The following is a 17,616-nucleotide window of genomic DNA, read 5'->3' as shown; positions in this document are numbered from 1 at the left end:
CAGAATCGGAATTTAGATGGACATGGAGATTTGACAACTTAAGTTTAATGATATTTAATTTACTCCTAAGATAAACGTACTACAGTGGGAGCCGCTGGGCAGTAGTAAACTATGAGAGGAAAGGTAAAATATGTATGTGTAGATAGATGTGTTTGGTGTGGAGCCTCGAGCTCTTATTCGGGTGTTCCTTTTATAACTTTCTCGATACAATGAAAGCCTAGTTGGGCTTTTGGGTGATTCGGGATTCTTTATGCTGGTTTTCTGGATATGTCATCTCTTTCGTAGGAAATCAAGACTTGCCTTGGAAAAAAAGGACTCCAGACTCGCTAGCTTTTCAGGTCTTCTTTTTGTAGCTAATCCTTTGCGGAGATTTTCATGACTCACCGAAGATTGGGCTTAAGAACCCCTAGGGCTAGTCTGGACCAATCATGGCCGGTCAACATCTCTATTGATGGCCCACCTTGTTAATTTTGAGATGTTAGACAATCTGAATCAAACCCCATCTTATTGTTAACCACCCCTAAGGTGATGGTCTACAGTGAGATGAGATTTGACACTCAATACTGATCTGTTAGTATACTAAGTTGGATCTAGATCCCCCATTCTCTTAATCCCGAATGGGTCATGGTTGTAGACCTAACCCAGATAATATTTCCATTCATCCCGGTCGTTGCCTAATACTATGATGGATTCGTTAAGAGATTGATCTAATATGTGGATCTTCGGAATATTTTAGATTGTTGTTGATTCTCCAAAGGTCTTTGGGGAGATCTCTCATTTTGAAAGGACCGCAAGAGATGACCTCGTGGATGAGATCATATATAGTTGTGAGATAAAATATGCTCACCCGGTTAGTACCTAATCCACGTCATACCTCATCCCGACATGCGTCTCTTCCTCAGGAATGGATTAGGTGAGACTCGGACCCACCCAAGACGGTGAGGTGATTGCCGTGGGCCCACCTAGATGTATTTTATTATCCCAAAAAGAAGCAGATCCAATTAATGGGCCATACCATTGGAAACAGTGGTGATTACTTATTAATGGGCCAAAAGAGTTTTGGATCAAGCTGATATTTGTTTTTTCACTTCATCTCTAAGTTTATATGAACTTATCAATGGATTGGATGGCAAATAAACGATACGGAAACATTAAGGTGCGCTCTGAGAAGCTTTTAATGGCCAGGCCTTCAACCATCACTGTTTCCTAGAGTATGGTCCACCTAAGATTTAGATCTTCTTCACTTTTGGAATCATGCCCGTAAATAATATTTGGTAAAACGTATGGACAGCGTGGATACAAAATAGATAAATCAAGGTGGGCCCCACGGTAAGGGCCGTACCGTTTCGGGTGAGGCCAGTGTCTCACCTAATCCGCTCCCGTCCACCGTTGCTCCTTATTGCGCCACGTGTGACCCTTATCCTTCTAATCTAGGAAGCGAATTTCGTACAGAGTAACACTGTGGGGGCAGACCTTTAATGTATGTCTTATCCACACCGTTCATCCGTTTTCCCGGATCATTTTAGTACACGATCCCAAAATTGACGCATTTCCCAATATCAAGTGGACCACACACCAGGAAACATTGATAATAATGACATCCACCGTTGAAACCTTCCTATGCCCCACAGTGATGTTTATTTATCATCCAACCTCTTCATCAGGTCACAAAAACAAGTACGAAGGGAAAACACAAATATCAGCTTCATCCAAAACTTCTGTGAACCATAAGAGGTTTTCAACGATAGGCATTCAATTCACATTTTTTCCAGTAGTGTAGTCAGCTTAATTTTTAAATATATTTCAATTTTCCTATAATATCCCTAAATGATATGAAAAAACGGATGAACGGCGTGGATAAACACATACATCACGGTGGGCCCCACAGAGTTTACTCATTACGCAATCCGCTTCCCCTAGTCCCCTTCCCGCCTCGCAACTGCCCCTCCAATGAATTCCCATCCTCTTAAACCCAGCCCTATCCGTGTGTTTGAAGAAAACCGAAAACCCGAGCTCTCTCTCTCTCTCTCTCTCTCTCTCTCTTCAAATTTTTTTTTTTTTTTTCCTTTTCAAACTCAAATCTCACCCTTTCCTTCCTTCCCTCTCAACCCAAAACCCCAATTCAAATATCTTCTACCCACACCCAAAAAACCCAAGTCACATCTCTCCTTCCCACATCCAAACACCTCTTTAAAAAAAAAAAAATTTAAATGTCTGGCAACATGGGCCCCACTCGCAGCAACATCGTTCTTCCTTCGGAAGAAAAACACCACGACCCGAATCCAATCAATCCGCTCTCCTCACAAGACTACCACCGCCTCCGCCTCATCAGATTCCGCCAGCTCAACACCCTCGCCGTTCTCGCTCTCTTCTCCGCCACTGGAATGATTGCCATCGAAGAATACGCCTTCATAATATTCTCCGTCTTCTACATATACTTCCTATCAAAAGTCGCATTCCCCACTCTAACCCTACGACTCGAACCACCCGTCTTCAGCAAGAACCGCTTTCTAGCCATCTATGTCTGGATCTCAACCCTCATCAGCCTCTTCCTCCCAATCATATACATCTTCCAAGGAATCTACGAAGGAGATAAGGAAGGAATCAAAGCAGCCGCCCCACCTGTCGTTCTCCTCGCTGCCCAGATTTTCTTGGAAGGCATGACGTTCTCCCGCCGCTTCGCGTTGCCGGTTCGGGCATTAGTACCAGTCTTCTACAACACGAAGCGGCTCTTCATGATCGTGGAATGGTTGAAGATAGAGATTGGGAAGGTGGAAAAGGAGAATAGATGGGAGATTAGACTGCAGTTCGGACGGGGACTGGCAGTGGCAAATCTGATTTACTGGTCTTTCAATCTGTTCGGGCTCTTGTTGCCTTTCTACCTTCCAAGAGTTTTTAAGAGGTATTATTCTATGGTAAAACATTGAAATTTTGACTGGTCTGCGCTCTGTGGGGCCACCATGATGTATGTATTATATCCACGCTGTCCATCCACTTTTCCAGATCATTTTAGGGATTGGTTTCAAAAATTACGTAAATCCAAATTTCAGGTGGACCACACCACAGGAAAACAGTAGTGATTGAATTTCCACCATTAAAAACTTCCTAGGCCCACTGTAATTCTTATTTTAACATCCAACCCGTTGATTATGGGCATGTGCATGTGCATGGATGTGTGTGGGGGTGCATGGACAAAAAAGAAAATCCATATTACATGTGGCATGCATGGACACCTTGATGTATGTGTTGTACTATCTATCCATTTTGCCAACTTATTTTAGGGTATGAGCCAAAAAAATGAAGTAGGTATAAATTTTAAGTGCACTACTGCTTACCATTAAAAAGTTCTTAGGGTCCATCATCATCTTTATTTATCATTGATAAGATAAAATAAGATAAGATAGGCCTAGATGAAAGAAAAATAAAAATATAAGCTTAGATCTAAAACTTTTGTGGCTGTATAAGTTTTTAATTGTGGGTTTCCAATCACCACATCTTCTTATAATGTGGCTTACCTGAGATTTGGATTGGGATTGACTTAATTTTTGGGCGGCTTACCTGAGACTTGGATTTGGATCGACAGAGAGTTCCACAGCCATGGATTGCGATCCACAGAAGCTGGATTGCCAAAACTATAGTTAGATTCCAAACTCAAAGTGGGTCACACCCTTTTTGGGCTCGCATGATGTTTATATGCGATCGAGACCGTTGATAATCTGAGTTCCAGATGAAGGGAAAATCCAATATATCGGCATGATCCAAAACTTTAGTGTTTTAGTGGTGAGCTTCCCAAACCCAGTACTTCCTATGGTGTGGTCCACTTTCGAGTTTCAATCTGATAATTTTTGAGAAGCCATCTTAATATAAACAACCCATGGAACTAGGAAGAGATGCCACACAGAAATTGCAGTGGGTCCCATAGCTTTTTTCGCATGGCCTCTATCTCAGTAGTAGGAATTTACGAGAGCTGACTAGGTGTCACCTTAGCCTCAACCAAGATGGTGCAGCCCTTATTGTGGGTCTCACTTTGATGCATGTACTCTATACATAGGCTGTCCATTCATTTTGTCAGATCAGCCCAACAACAAAGGAGGTCCAATTCTCATGTGGTCCATGAAATAGTGATGATTTTAGGGCATGAGCCCAACAATGAAGGAGGTCAAATGCTCAAGTGGTCTATCCCATATCATGTTGGAATGTTTGGTCGAATCAAATAGACTATTAAAAATCGAGAACAAAAAAGAAAATAAAATTTGAGAAAGAAGACTTATTAAATTGAGCTGAGGCGTGACGTGAGTCACTCGGCTTGAAATCAAATTTGTTCCCCTTAGACAACATCCCAAATGCAATAGATTTTCAGATCAATTGACCTCCATGATACAACGACTATGATCTGGTCCCAATGGTGCACTCACTATACGCGGGCTCGAACCACTGGCAGTTTAACTCGAAAGTGCTAAGTTGATTTAACGACAAACTCAGCAACCAAAACTTGTAAATCAGAGACAGAGAGAGTTTTCACAATAAAAGAAAATATTTTTGGTATATTTGAAACTAGAATGAAAAAGGCGTAAGTGCGAGTACACTCTCGCAAATAAAGTCCCGCGAATACCTATACACACACGCTCGAGTACACTTGCCCGTCGCGGCACGTGCTCATGTGGTCAATGGCATAAATTAGAGCTATTGGCATAGCTCTCCTACATGACCAAATTTACATGCTCCCTGAATGGGGCTCAAGCCCTAAAGTAAAAAGCCTATCTTATATACAAGATGTTTTTCTTTATTAAATTCAATGTGTGACAAAACCCACAACTTAAAAGTACCGTAAATTTCAAATGCAGAGGAAAACCGCAATATTTAAAATTTCATTTTTAATATAAATTTTGAAACAAAATACAACATGCTAAATAATGGTGATTAAATATTAATGGGCCACAAAAGGTTTTAGGTTTTGGATCTAGCTGACTTAACTTTTTTATATTTTCCTTTTACCTAGTTCCATATGAACTTATGAACAGATTGGATGGCAAATAAATATTACATTGTCCCCAAGGAAGGTAATTCAATAGTGGGCTTCATTAATCCAGCTGCTTCCTGTTGTGTGGTCCACTTGATCCTTGGATCTGCCTCAGTTTCTGGGCTCAGAATCTGAAATGACATTGCAAAATGAATGGACGGTGTGGATAAAAGCCATACATCAAGGTGGCTTAAGAAGCCCAGCCAGTACCCAGCTCGGAACAGGCGAGGGGTAAGTATCCAATCCGCACTGAAGTGACGTCACCAAGTTCTGAAGGGACGTTACCAAGTTACGTGGGACCCACAATGATGTATGTGTTGTATCCACACCATCCATCCATTTGGAGAGATCATTTTAGGGAATGAGAAAAGAATGAATTAAATCTAAATCTTGAGTGGACCCCACCACAGAAAACAATGGGAAGAGTGACACCCACCATTGAAACCTTCCTAAGTTGCACTACGATGTTTATCTATGATCCAACGTGTTAATAAGTTAAGACAGACATTGAAGAAGGGAAAGCACAAATTTCAGGTTGATCGAAAACTTTCGTGGCCCTTATAAATTTTTAATGGTGGCTGTCACTCTCTCCACTGTTTTCTGTGGTGGGGTCCATTCGAGCTTTGGATCTGACTCATTCTTTGGCTCACATACTAAATTGGTATCTCCAAATGGATGGACGGTGTGGATACAACAAATACATCATGATGGGTCCTACAGAACTTGGTGACGTCACTTCAGTGGGAGTCTCGCTACTCAACGGTAATCCGCGTCCAAGTTAGACACGACTACCTCATCGGACACGGGTTCTACCCCATCTGATATCGGAACAGGTTGGGCCTCTCAAGGGCCCACCTTGACGTAGAGGTTTATCCACACCGTCCATCCAATTTTCCAATATCATTTTAGCATATGGGGCTAAAATTGAGTCAGATTCAAGGCTCAAATGGACCACACCATTAGAAGCTTGGATGCTAATAACACACCATTGAAACCTTCCAAGCACCTATCATGATTTTTATTTTCCATCATGTTCATAAGGACAGGTAAACCTAGATGAATGCAAAACAAAAATATCAGCATGATCCATCATTGTGTGGTCCACTTGAGCCCTGGATTGTCTCATTTCTTGAATTTTACTTTAAAATTATTAGAAAAACAAATGGACGGTATGGATGAACCCGTACATCATGATAGGTCCCCAGAGGTCCTAGCCTGTTCGAGCTCCAACCGGTTTGGGTGGTCGATGGATTCTACCTTTGGAGCCCACCATAATGTATGTTTTTTAATTCCGCACTGTGCATCCATTTTGAAAAGCTCATTTTAGGGCATGATCCCAAAAATAAAGTAGATCCAAATCATAATTGGACCACATTAAAGGAAACAGTCATGATTGAATCCCACCATTAAAAGCTCCACGGGTCCACTGGAATGTTTTTTTTTTTTGCCATCCAACCTGTTGATAAGGTCACAAAGACCTGGATGAAGAGACCATACAAATATCAGCTTGATCCAAAACTTTGGTATCCCACGAGAAGTGTTTAATGGTCGATTATCAATGTTTCCTGTATTATGGGCCCTTTTGGACTTGCTTCTTCTCAAAACAGATGAAGGGCACGGATATAAGGTACATACATGATAGTGGGCCCCATGGTATCCCTCTCATAAGCCACCCTCCTGTCTTCTTGATGTATGTATGTCTTTTATCCATACCGTTCATCCACGTTTCCCTATCATTGTAGATTATGAACCCAAAAATGAGTTAGATCAAGTGACCACAGCATAGCAACCAGAGGTATTAATGACATCCAACATGTTTATAAAATAACATAGGCATACATGAAGTGCAAACACACAAATATTAGCTTGATCCAAAACTTATATGGCTCGAAGAAGTTTTCAACAATAAGAGTTCAATTCCCTATTTTGTAGTTCATTTGAGCCCTGGATTATTGGGGGAAAAAAAATAACAAGTCCTTAAGTCAGCTTGAGGGTCAGAGGAGTCAGTGATGCAATGGCACGGACTCGTTGGACGTCAAATCCAGATAAAGCCCAAAGTCCACAAGAACGCTGGATGGAGAGACGTAGCTTGGATCATGAGGCATATGGCCCGGCCGTAGCCTGAGCGTCTTGAGCCATGAAGCGAAGCCTCTAAGGGAGGAAGTGCACCTCAAGGCTCAATTAAAAGACTCATAGAGGAAAGCCCTAGTCAATCTAAGATCAGTTGGCCCTAGAGCCGCCCGAGCTTTAGTCCGACTCAAAGATTGAGTCGACCAATAAAGTGTGTGGAGATTAGCTGTAAAACTTATCTCGGTGCGACCGTATATGAGTCGGCCGAGCTATATTGTTCTATATCTGGAAGTTACCTAGTAAAACTCTGGGTTTCTACTCGAGATTTTCGGGAGATAAGGCTATAAAATCTCCAAAAATCCAGGAATATCAGGGATTACGGATCCCAAGAGATTGAGATCAACTCTAATTACGGGAACCCAATGGGGCACGACACCATTATAACTACGGAGACCTTCATAGTAAAAGGTATGCAAAAACTCTCGCCCTAAAACCTTTACTCAAAAACCCAGGTTTTGACTTAAACATCGGAGGGTCCCCTGCTAAAGCTAGGGTCACCTTTTTCTTTCTACTGATGTAGGTCCTAGGGCCACAAAGGGGGTGAGCCGAAAACAGCATCACCAGTTTGGCGCCGTCTGTGGGAAACGATACGAAAAGTCGTTTTCTCTAAGCACTGAGCAGTCTCCGATGGCGAGAACTAGAAGAACCGTCCAAAATGAACCTAGTGAGGTCCCTGTCACCGGACCACCGGCGACAGAGGGCCCTCCTGATACGAATGGAGCCCAAGGGGCGCAGAATTAATCTGATAATTGACAAGGTTCAGTAGCCCATCAGACAACCTCCGTTTCGACCAGGTACACACAACGGAATCGAGGGAATGGACGTTTGGATAAGAAGGTTTAGAAACTCAGGACCGACATGAACTACATGAAGCAGATGCTGGAACAAATTCATTGTCAGCAGGTCCAGCTACCCCAGTAAGATGATGGTCATGCAAATGCCCCACGACAATTTATTGATCCTCAGCCCGTCGCTCCGTGAACTATTCCTCAGCAAAGCTAACACCAGGGTCCGGCTTATGAGCCTGCACCCTCCCATATCTTCGTGACCGCTCTACTGCCTGCCACTGATTTACGACACAAAATAGATCGGAGAAGGTGCAGCAGGCCCCCGGCTAAGGGTATAGCTAACAGCGACGAACCTTAGAAGGCTGAGCTCCAAGACATATGGAAGGAAATGCGGGAGGAGATCACAGATATGAAGAAAAATCGTCATGCCAGTCAGGCAAGGCCTGAGGCGAAGGCATCCCTGTTCACAGACGAGATCATACAAGCTTGGCTCTTGGAACGATTCTGCCTTCTTTAGATCACACCTTTCACTGGCAAAACCGATCCAACCGAGCACATTGAATCATTTCGGACTTACATGAAATTGCACGATGCCTTGGATATCGTGATGTGCCGGGTCTTCTCTCTCACTTTGGCCGATGTAGCTCAGCCCTTATTCAAATAATTGAAACCAAAATCCATCAGCTCGTTCACCGAGCTCAGCGATGCTTTCCTTGCCAATTTCATCAAAAGAAAGAAAAAGTTGAAGTCATCCACGCACCTGAACAATATAATCCAAAAATAGGGAGTGCTACTTAAGGATTATATCAAACGCTTCAATTTTGAATCGCTCAAAGTCCGGAAGCATTCGGACGAGATAGCTCTCAATTCTATTATGCAAGGCGTCAAAGACAGGTTGTATCTTGCATCCCTGGACAAGAACTCGCCCACTACTCTTACTGAATTCATGACCCGGTTGTAGAAATACGTAGATGCCGAGGAAACCTGAATCCTGCGCGAGGCCGCTCAAAACGCAAAAACCCTAGCCAAAGAGCTATCCACAAAAGAAGTTGACTCGGCCAGTGGTAAGAAGCAGAAGGATGACTGGTCCCACAACAAACGTAGGTCGGGTAAGCGGCTTGATCACAAGTTTTCGACATACACTCCTCTCAACAAGCTGCAAGAGCAGGTTCTGGAAATCAAGAGCAAAGGATTCGTCAACTAGTCAAACAAACTTCGGAGTAATCCGAACCGACGGAGTAAGAGTAAGTACTATCATTTCCATCGTGATCATGGACATAACACGAGTGACTGATATAATCTAAAGAAGGAGATTGAGAGGCTCATTCGAGAGGGTCTCCTCAGCGAACACATCAACCTAGGAGTCAGAACCATGGAAGAACACCCAAATGATAACCGACCCACTAAGGATATCCGAACTATTATCGGTGGTCATTTGGGTGGAGGCGACTCAAATAACGCTTGAAAAAATTATGCGAGGAATGTTGTTTAACCTGAGTCCGAGATTATGGTTCTAGCTCGACCCCCAAAGGAGTGAAAACTCGAAAAATACAGTATAGTATTTACCGAGGCAGACGCGAGGGGCATTCATCACCCTCACGACGACGCTCTGGTCATTACTTTCACTATCGCCAACCACCGAGTCTTCAAAGTCCTCGTCGACACACAGGCTCATCCGCGGACGTACTGTTTACACAAGCATTCGACAAGATGGGTGTCGAACGTTCGGATCTGAGGCCCGTGAGGACTCCATTGATCGGATTCTCGAACGGGCAGATTCTTCCCGAAGGACCAATTCAGCCCGCTCACTGTTAAGGATGCGCCAAATCAAGCTACTGTTATGGTCGACTTTCTAATAGTCAACCTCTGTCTTCGGTCTACAATGTAATCCTCGGTCGACCTTCCTTTTGTCTCCTCTCAGCCATCATCTCAGCCTATCACCTGTCTATGAAGTTTCCAACTGAGAGTATCATCGGGGTCGTAAAAGGAGATCAGCACAACGCTCGGCGATGCTACGCTACTGCACTGCGAGCACCTGCGGAAGTTACGATGATCGAGACCCTGGATCCGCACGACGAGGCACCCAGACGCGGCCAGCCCGTGGAGGACCTCGTCCAGGTGCCATTGAATGAGTCGGATGTCTCGAGGACCGTCAAGATTGGCTCGTCCCTAGCAACGCCATTAAAGGAGAAGCTGGTAGCCTTGCTCCGCCGATACGCCGACGTTTTTGCATGGACTCACGAAGACATGCCAGGCATTGACCCTTCAGTCATGACTCACCACCTTAATATTGACCCAGCTTACAAGCCAATCCGTTAGAAACGGTGTGCACTCGGCCCCGAGAGGTAGTCGTAATCGAGGAAGATGTTAGAAAACTCCTCAAAGCCAATTTCATTGAAGAAATATACTATTCTGAGTGGGTGGCCAACGTTGTGTTGGTTAAGAAGGCTAATAGGAAGTGGCAAGTCTATATAGATTATACTGACTTGAACAAAGCCTGCCCTAAAGATAGTTTTTCCCTTCCTTGGATCAATCAGCTGGTTGATAGTACCGCGAGGCATGAGTTACTTAACTTTATGGACACTTACTCTGCTTATAATGAAATTGTAATGCATCAGTCTGATAAATCAAAAACCACCTTTGTCACCGATAAAGGCCTTTATTGTTACCGAGTGATGTTATTCGGATTGAAAAATGTTGGAGCGACCTATCAAAGATTGGTTAACAAAATGTTCGCCAGACTGATAGGACGGACAATGGAGGTCTATATCGACGATATACTCGTCAATAGCATTAAAGTGACCGACCATAAAGCTGCCCTAGAGGAAATGTTCCTCATCCTATGAAAATATTAGATGAAGCTCAACCCAAGTAAGTGCGCGTTTGGCGTAGGCTCGGGCAAATTTCTCTGGTTCTTGGTCAGCCAACGGGGAATCGACGCTAATCCAGAGAAAATTAAGGCTTTGCTCGACATGAAATCTCCAAAGACGATCAAACATATTCAACGGTTGACTGAACAGGTAGCGACCCTAAATCGCTTCGTGTCCCAAGCTACCAACAGATGTCTCCCCTTCTTCAAACAGTTGAAGGGTCAACAGCTTGTTGATTGGACAAAGGAATGCGAAAACGCCCTCCATCAACTCAAAGAATATTTAGAATCGCCACCACTGCTTTCTAAGCCCGAGCCAGGTGAGCCTCTACTGATCTACCTGGCAGTATCCGACGCAGCCATAAGCTTGGCCCTGATCTGCGAGCAGAAGGCAAACAATTCTCCGTTTATTAGATTAGCAAGGTCCTCATCTCAGTAGAGACGACGTATCTGACCCTAGAAAAAGTAGCCTTAGTATTGGTTATATCATCCTGACGCCTACGGCCATACTTTTAGGCTCACTTGATCATTGTCATGACCGACCAGCCTCTACACCAGATACTACAAAGACCAGAAGCTTCAGGACGACTCACAAAATGGGCGATCGAACTCAGCGAATTCAACATTCATTATAAGCCCAGGGTAACAATTAAGGGACAAGCCGTAGCGGACTTCATTGTCGAAGTCACAGTGCAAACACAAATCTCTTCTACTGACCCAGAGGCATCGTCCAATTACACCCCTCCCCCTAACCCGTTTGATCTCTCTACGTAGATGGCTCATCCAACTCTAAGGCAAGCGGGGTAAGGGGTAGTCCCGGAGACTCCTGATCACACGGTTATTCAATATGCCTTGATACTTGGAATTCAAGCCTCCAATAATACAGCAGCATATGAAGCTCTGCGCCTAGGACTCCGACTAGCAGCTAGCTTAGGAGTCACTCATCTAAACGTGTACAACGACTCCTAACTAGTTGTCAACCAGATAACCGATATATATCAGGCTAGAAATGAGAGGTTAAAAGCCTATCTTACAAAACCCAGAGAGATGATTGCCGGATTCTACCAATATTCTGTTACCTAGATCCCAAGGGCCGAGAACGCCAAAGTCGATCTCCTAGCGAAGATGGCTTTAGTCGACGAAGACGACATCCCCAGATCTGTTCCTATTGAAGTCGTGGTCGAGCTAAGCGTCAGGGGAGCTGAACCCTAGGCCTTGCTCCCCATCGATCCTGAGCCATCTTGGGTCAATCCCATCATCAGATATCTTGAGATCGGTAGACTTCCCGAAGATCACGTCGAGGCTCGACGACTAAAGAACCGCGCTGTTCGTTACACCACGCTCAACGGAGTACTGTACAAGAAAGGATACTACGCACCCCTCCTGTAATGCCTAAGACCGAGTGAGGCTGACTATGCTCTACGTGAAATTCATAAAGGCATCTGCGATAATCACTCAGGCGGCCGATCCTTGCCTCACAAGGTTATTCGGCAAGGATACTATTGGCCAACCATTCAACAAAACGCTCGAAAACTCATTCAGGGTTGTGATAAATGTCAAAGGTTTGCCACCATCCTTCGACAGCCACCTAAAGAGGTGACGCCGATTGTCAGACCTTGGCCTTTTGCCCAATGGAGAATAGACATCATCGGACCATTCCCTTTAGGGAAGGGTCAGATTAAGTTCGACGTCGTCGCCGTCGATTATTTCACCGAGTGGGTCGAAGCTGAGCCCCTAGCCAAGATAACAGAGTAGAAGATCACAGACTTTGTTTGGAAAAATATCGTCTGTTGGTTTGGGATACATCGGACTATTATCTCCGACAATGAAAAACAGTTCGACAACAAGCAATACCGGGAAATGTGTCAAAACCACGGGATTATGAACGTTTACTTGTCCCCGCGTCATCTACAGTCGAACGGGCAAGTCGAAGCCGTTAACAAGGTTATAAAGTAGTACCTTCGGACTAAGCTAGACCGAGTCAAAGGAGCATGGGCTGAAGAACTTCCTAAAGTTCTCTGGGCATACCGAACTACGGTTCAAACCACGACAGGAGAAACTCCATTCTCACTAGTGTATGGCTCAGAAGCGATTATCTTGTGAAGATCGGCCTACCTACCACCCGAGTAAGTTTGTTCAGCGAGCAAGACAATGAGGAGCTGCTAACCCTCAACCTCGACCTCCTGGATGGAATCAGAGAGTTGGCTCAACTTCGGACAACCACCTATTAACGATTGGTATCTTAATCCTATAACGCCCGAGTCAAAGTCAGGTGATTCCAAGTGGGGGACTTAGTCCTCCGAAGAACTTTTTAGAATACCAAGGAAAGTAGTGCAGGGACGCTAGTGCCCAATTGGGAGGGCCCTTACATAATCGCAAATACTATCCGGCTAGGTACTTACCGATTAGAACACCTAACAGGGCAGCTCCTGCCTCATCCTTGGAATGCCAAGCATCTCAAGATATACTATCCTTAGCTCAGTCAAAGAGCAATCCACTCGACTACTTTAAACACTTAGAATCATGAAAAAATATAGAATGCACAATAAGTAGCAAAAAGCATATATTCATAAGTGTTACATTATCGGTTCATTGTTTACAATCGTATTGACAAAACAATAAATGCTCAACACTCGGATATCAGTAAAAGATGACGTTTGACGTTGTTCACTTGCTCGGCTCCGAAGCTTAGTGTGCTTGAAGTGCTTGAAGCAAATGTGGGGAGCAGAAAGGAATTTTGCTCCACCTCACTAACTTCAGGGCTCGACCTCCCCCGCCGCACCAGGAGCTAACCTAGAAGATGCTGATGGAGCTACATCAGGGGCCGATGTAGCCGCATCGGAGCAGTAGCAGAGGCATCATAAGTGTATGCCTCGAGGTCTACTGTCACCTCGCCACCAGACCTGGACTGGCCCTCATTGAAGCCGGACAGATCTAGATGGGGGAAAGCATCTTTCATTACCTTGATGCACTCTGCGTAGCCCTCTCGATAGACAAGGGTTTGCTCCTCCTCATAAGTCAAAGATGAAAGATACTGTTCCACCGCCTCAACCTTCGGAGCCGTGAGAGTGGCCTTAGTCCCCATCGCGAGCTCCTGAAGCTTCTTCAGAGCCGAGGCACGTTCTGTGGTAGCCTGCTCGAAGGCCAACTGGCCTCTTCCAATCACGAGGCCATGCGGTCTCTTTCCATCATGACCGACTCTAGAGCAGCCTTTGTCTTCTCGAGCTGGCCCTCCACAAAGACAACCCGAGACTCAGTGAACGATAGCCGAGCCTCTGCTTCCAATAGCCAAGCCTCAGCATCTGAAAGCCTAGCTTCTGCGTCCCTGACTCGCCTATCTAAGGTAGTTACCTCGGCACGGGCCTTCAACATGCAAGGGGCGAACTGCACAACGAAAGCCTTTTTTCAAAAAAAAAAAGGGAATTTTGAAACAAAAACAACTGAGAAAAGTGATGATGTTACCTCAAGCAACAGCTTCCCGATCCTATCGAGCGTGTTGTCCACGGAAGACGACTCTAGAAGGCCAAAGAATTCTCCTGCGAACATCTGCCGACTCGCTCACGAAAGGATCTCTTCAACCTTCTGGCGGAAGGTCATTTTCTCTTCTTCAACTGCTCTCACCTTGCGCGGCACCCTCTCCTCTGCCCCCTAAGCAACAGCTGCCTTAGCCGGCTCTAGATCGAGAGCCTCCCGAGGCTGCTCAGAGGTCGTCGCCACTGCCTCCGTCGCCTTCATACCTTCCTCGACTTCGATAATAACTAAGGGAATAGGAAGGGTGGTCCTCGACGGGCCTTTCGAAACCGTTTTATTCCTTTTTTAAGCTCGGGAGCCTGAGCGAGGTGGGGGTTGGACCTTAGATGGGGGACGAAGAGTGGGCCGAACCTCAGACATGTTTGCATTCGAAGAACAAGCGTTAGTACAGTCAGATGTAAAAAAAAAAAAATTAGGTTTCTCACTGGTCACAGCAGAGTCGAAGCCCCACTTGAAAAGAAGCTCCGGTTGGAGAAGCCTCTTACAAGATCTCCTTTCCAGACTCAAGGCTCGAAAATTCTGAATACGAGTCAATGAGCCCGAATCAAGCTTAGGAGGATGCTTCGGTATTACTGAAAGAAAGAAGTCGCATCAATGATTCAGCAAAGATGCGACTAAGTAAAAAGCAATAAATCACATCAACTCTACATGCCGCGAAAACAGCTCGAGGGATGAAAGGGCGGATAGGCCCTGTCTCAGCTGACTCCCATCTACCGAGGGCCCAAAACCACATATCCCTCTAATGTTTGTTCGATAAAGGAGAGTCGGTAATTAAAGGCCCGTTAGTATTCTGCCAAGAGCAGAAAAAGAGCCAGTCCGGATGCTGAGTGTGCGCCCGCACTTGGTTCAAGTGAAGAAACTCATTTACACTTAGCTCGGGCTGCTGCATCTTGGCCCAAAGCACCACACAACCGAACAAGTCTCTCCACCTGTTCGCCACAACTTGTCCCAGAGCTATGCCCAGACTGCCCAGTAGGTCCCAAGCAATCTTCTAAAGCGGTAACCGGAGACCGCATTGCAGCGCAACATGGAAAATCGCAACTGCCCCGGGGGAGGTTGGTCGGGTAACTCTCTTGGCCGAGGGAGAGTCAAAATGACCGAGTCCGGAATATGATATCCTGACCAGATTTTAAAAAGCTCCTCTTCTGTCATCACCGAAGGCACGGGCCCTTTAACCCGTTCTTCGATCTCAACTTCCTCCTCACCGCCCTCCTCAGGATCAAAATGACCAGAGGAGCCTCCAATGGCCATATGCTCAGAAGGTGAGTCCAATGCCTCCACTAACGCCACTGGCCTCTCTGCCTGAGGGTCCATTACCCTCTGCGAATGGCGGAATAGGATGTCTGCCTCTCCAGCAATCTCTGCCAATTGTGAGGGTGATTCTGAAGCCGCCCAAAAGCCGCTCGCTTCACCCTCACCACCGTATTCTCCCTACCTAGGGCTTGCGGGGCCTGACATTGCTAAAAGAAAAGAAAGGGAGGAAGAAGGAGCTCACCGGGAGAAGTCCGAGAGTGCCGAAAATAGGCGAAGCAAAGGATTACTACGCTGGGGTCCGCAAGAGGGAGCGAGGAGATGAACAAGAATTGCAAAGAGGCGCGAAATGGTGAAAGCGTGCTTAGGGCGACCCTTTTTATAAAACCGCCATGTGGCTCCAACATTAAATGAGGAGCCGAAGCGACATCTCCTCGGGCGCCCCAGCTTTACAAGTGGCAGCACCCCACGCGTTGCCACCAAATACTCTGCCACGTGTTCGATCTTCATACACCCTGGCGTCGAAGCAACAGTCACTCCACTCGTGCGGCCTCGAAAAATGAACCGATGCATGGTTAAGCGAGACGATATGTCTCGAAAGCCGTGCAAACCGTCCTGCAATCAATAAATGCTTCATCATGAACTCGGCTCAAATACAACCCGACTCAATTCAAAATTACTCCCTCGACCGCCTTGAGGCGATGCACGGAGTAGGGGGCTCACTGTTAGGGAAAAAAATATAACAAGTCCTTGAGTCAGCTTGAGGGTCAGAAGAGTTAGTGAAGTAATGGCTCGGACTCGTCAGACGTCGAATCCGGATAAAGCCCAAAGTCCACAAGAACGCTGGATGGAGAGACGTAGCTCGGATGGTGAGGCACCTGGCCCCGCCGTAGCCTAAGCGTCGTGAGTTATAAAGCGAAGCCTCTAAGGGAGGAAGTGCACCTCAAGGTTCAATTAAATGCCTCACAAAGGAAAGCCCTAGCCGATCTAAGATCAGTTGGCCCTAGAGCCGCCCGAGCTTTAGTCTGACTCAAAGATTGAGTCAGCCAATAAAGTGGGTGGAGATTAACTGTAAAACTTGTCTCGGCGCAACCGTATATGAGTCGGCTAAGCTATATTGTTCTATATTTGGAAGTTACCTAGTAAAACTCTAAGTTTCTACTCGATATTTTTGGGAGATAAGGCTATAAAATCTCTGAAAATCCAGGAATATCAGGGATTACAGATCCTAAGAGATTGAGATCAACTCTAATTACGGGAACCCTACGGGGCACGACACCATTATAAATACGGAGACCTTCATGGTAAAAGGTATGTAAAAACTCTCACCCCAAAACCTTTACTCAAAGACCCAGGTTCTGACTTAAGCATCGGAGGGTCCCCTGCTAAAGCTAGGGTCACCTTTTTCCTTTTACTTGTGCAGGTCACAGGGCCACAAAGGGGGCGAGCCGAAAACAGCATCAACATGGATATACCTAATTTTCAGGCTTATAACATAAAATGACATAAAACAATGGATGTACACTATGGATAAAGCCCATACATATCCCCAGCCTCTCCAGATATCGGAATAGGCTAGGATAGTACCCAAACGGCATCCCAACATACCTCATCCCAACATGTGTCTCCTCCGTTCCTTATTGCGGCACGTATGAGCTTTCTCCTTCTAATTGGATTAGCGTTATCGGGTAACGGTGTTACCCTTACCGTGTGGGGCCCTCCTTAATGAATGTGTTGTATATCTATGCCATCCATCCATTTTTCAGTTGATTTTAAGACATGCTCTCAAAACTTACGCATATCCAAATCTTAGGTGCACCATGCCACTGGAAATAGTGGTGAATGACAATTAAAAACTTTGTGTGGGTGAATCGATCCTAATCGAGTTGACTTCATCCAATCTGAGATCATTCGAGTATCATTTGAGTCACCCAGTAACTCGACCTAACTCAACTCAAAATTTGACTCGGATTTGACTTGACTCGATTTGAAAAACCGACGTTTTATACACACACACACACACATAG

Source organism: Magnolia sinica, chromosome 17 (genome assembly GCF_029962835.1).
Source record: "Magnolia sinica isolate HGM2019 chromosome 17, MsV1, whole genome shotgun sequence".
In the NCBI taxonomy this organism is placed as follows: Eukaryota; Viridiplantae; Streptophyta; class Magnoliopsida; order Magnoliales; family Magnoliaceae; genus Magnolia; species Magnolia sinica.
The sequence above is the reverse complement of the archived record's forward strand: the minus strand, read 5'-3'. Positions refer to the sequence as shown.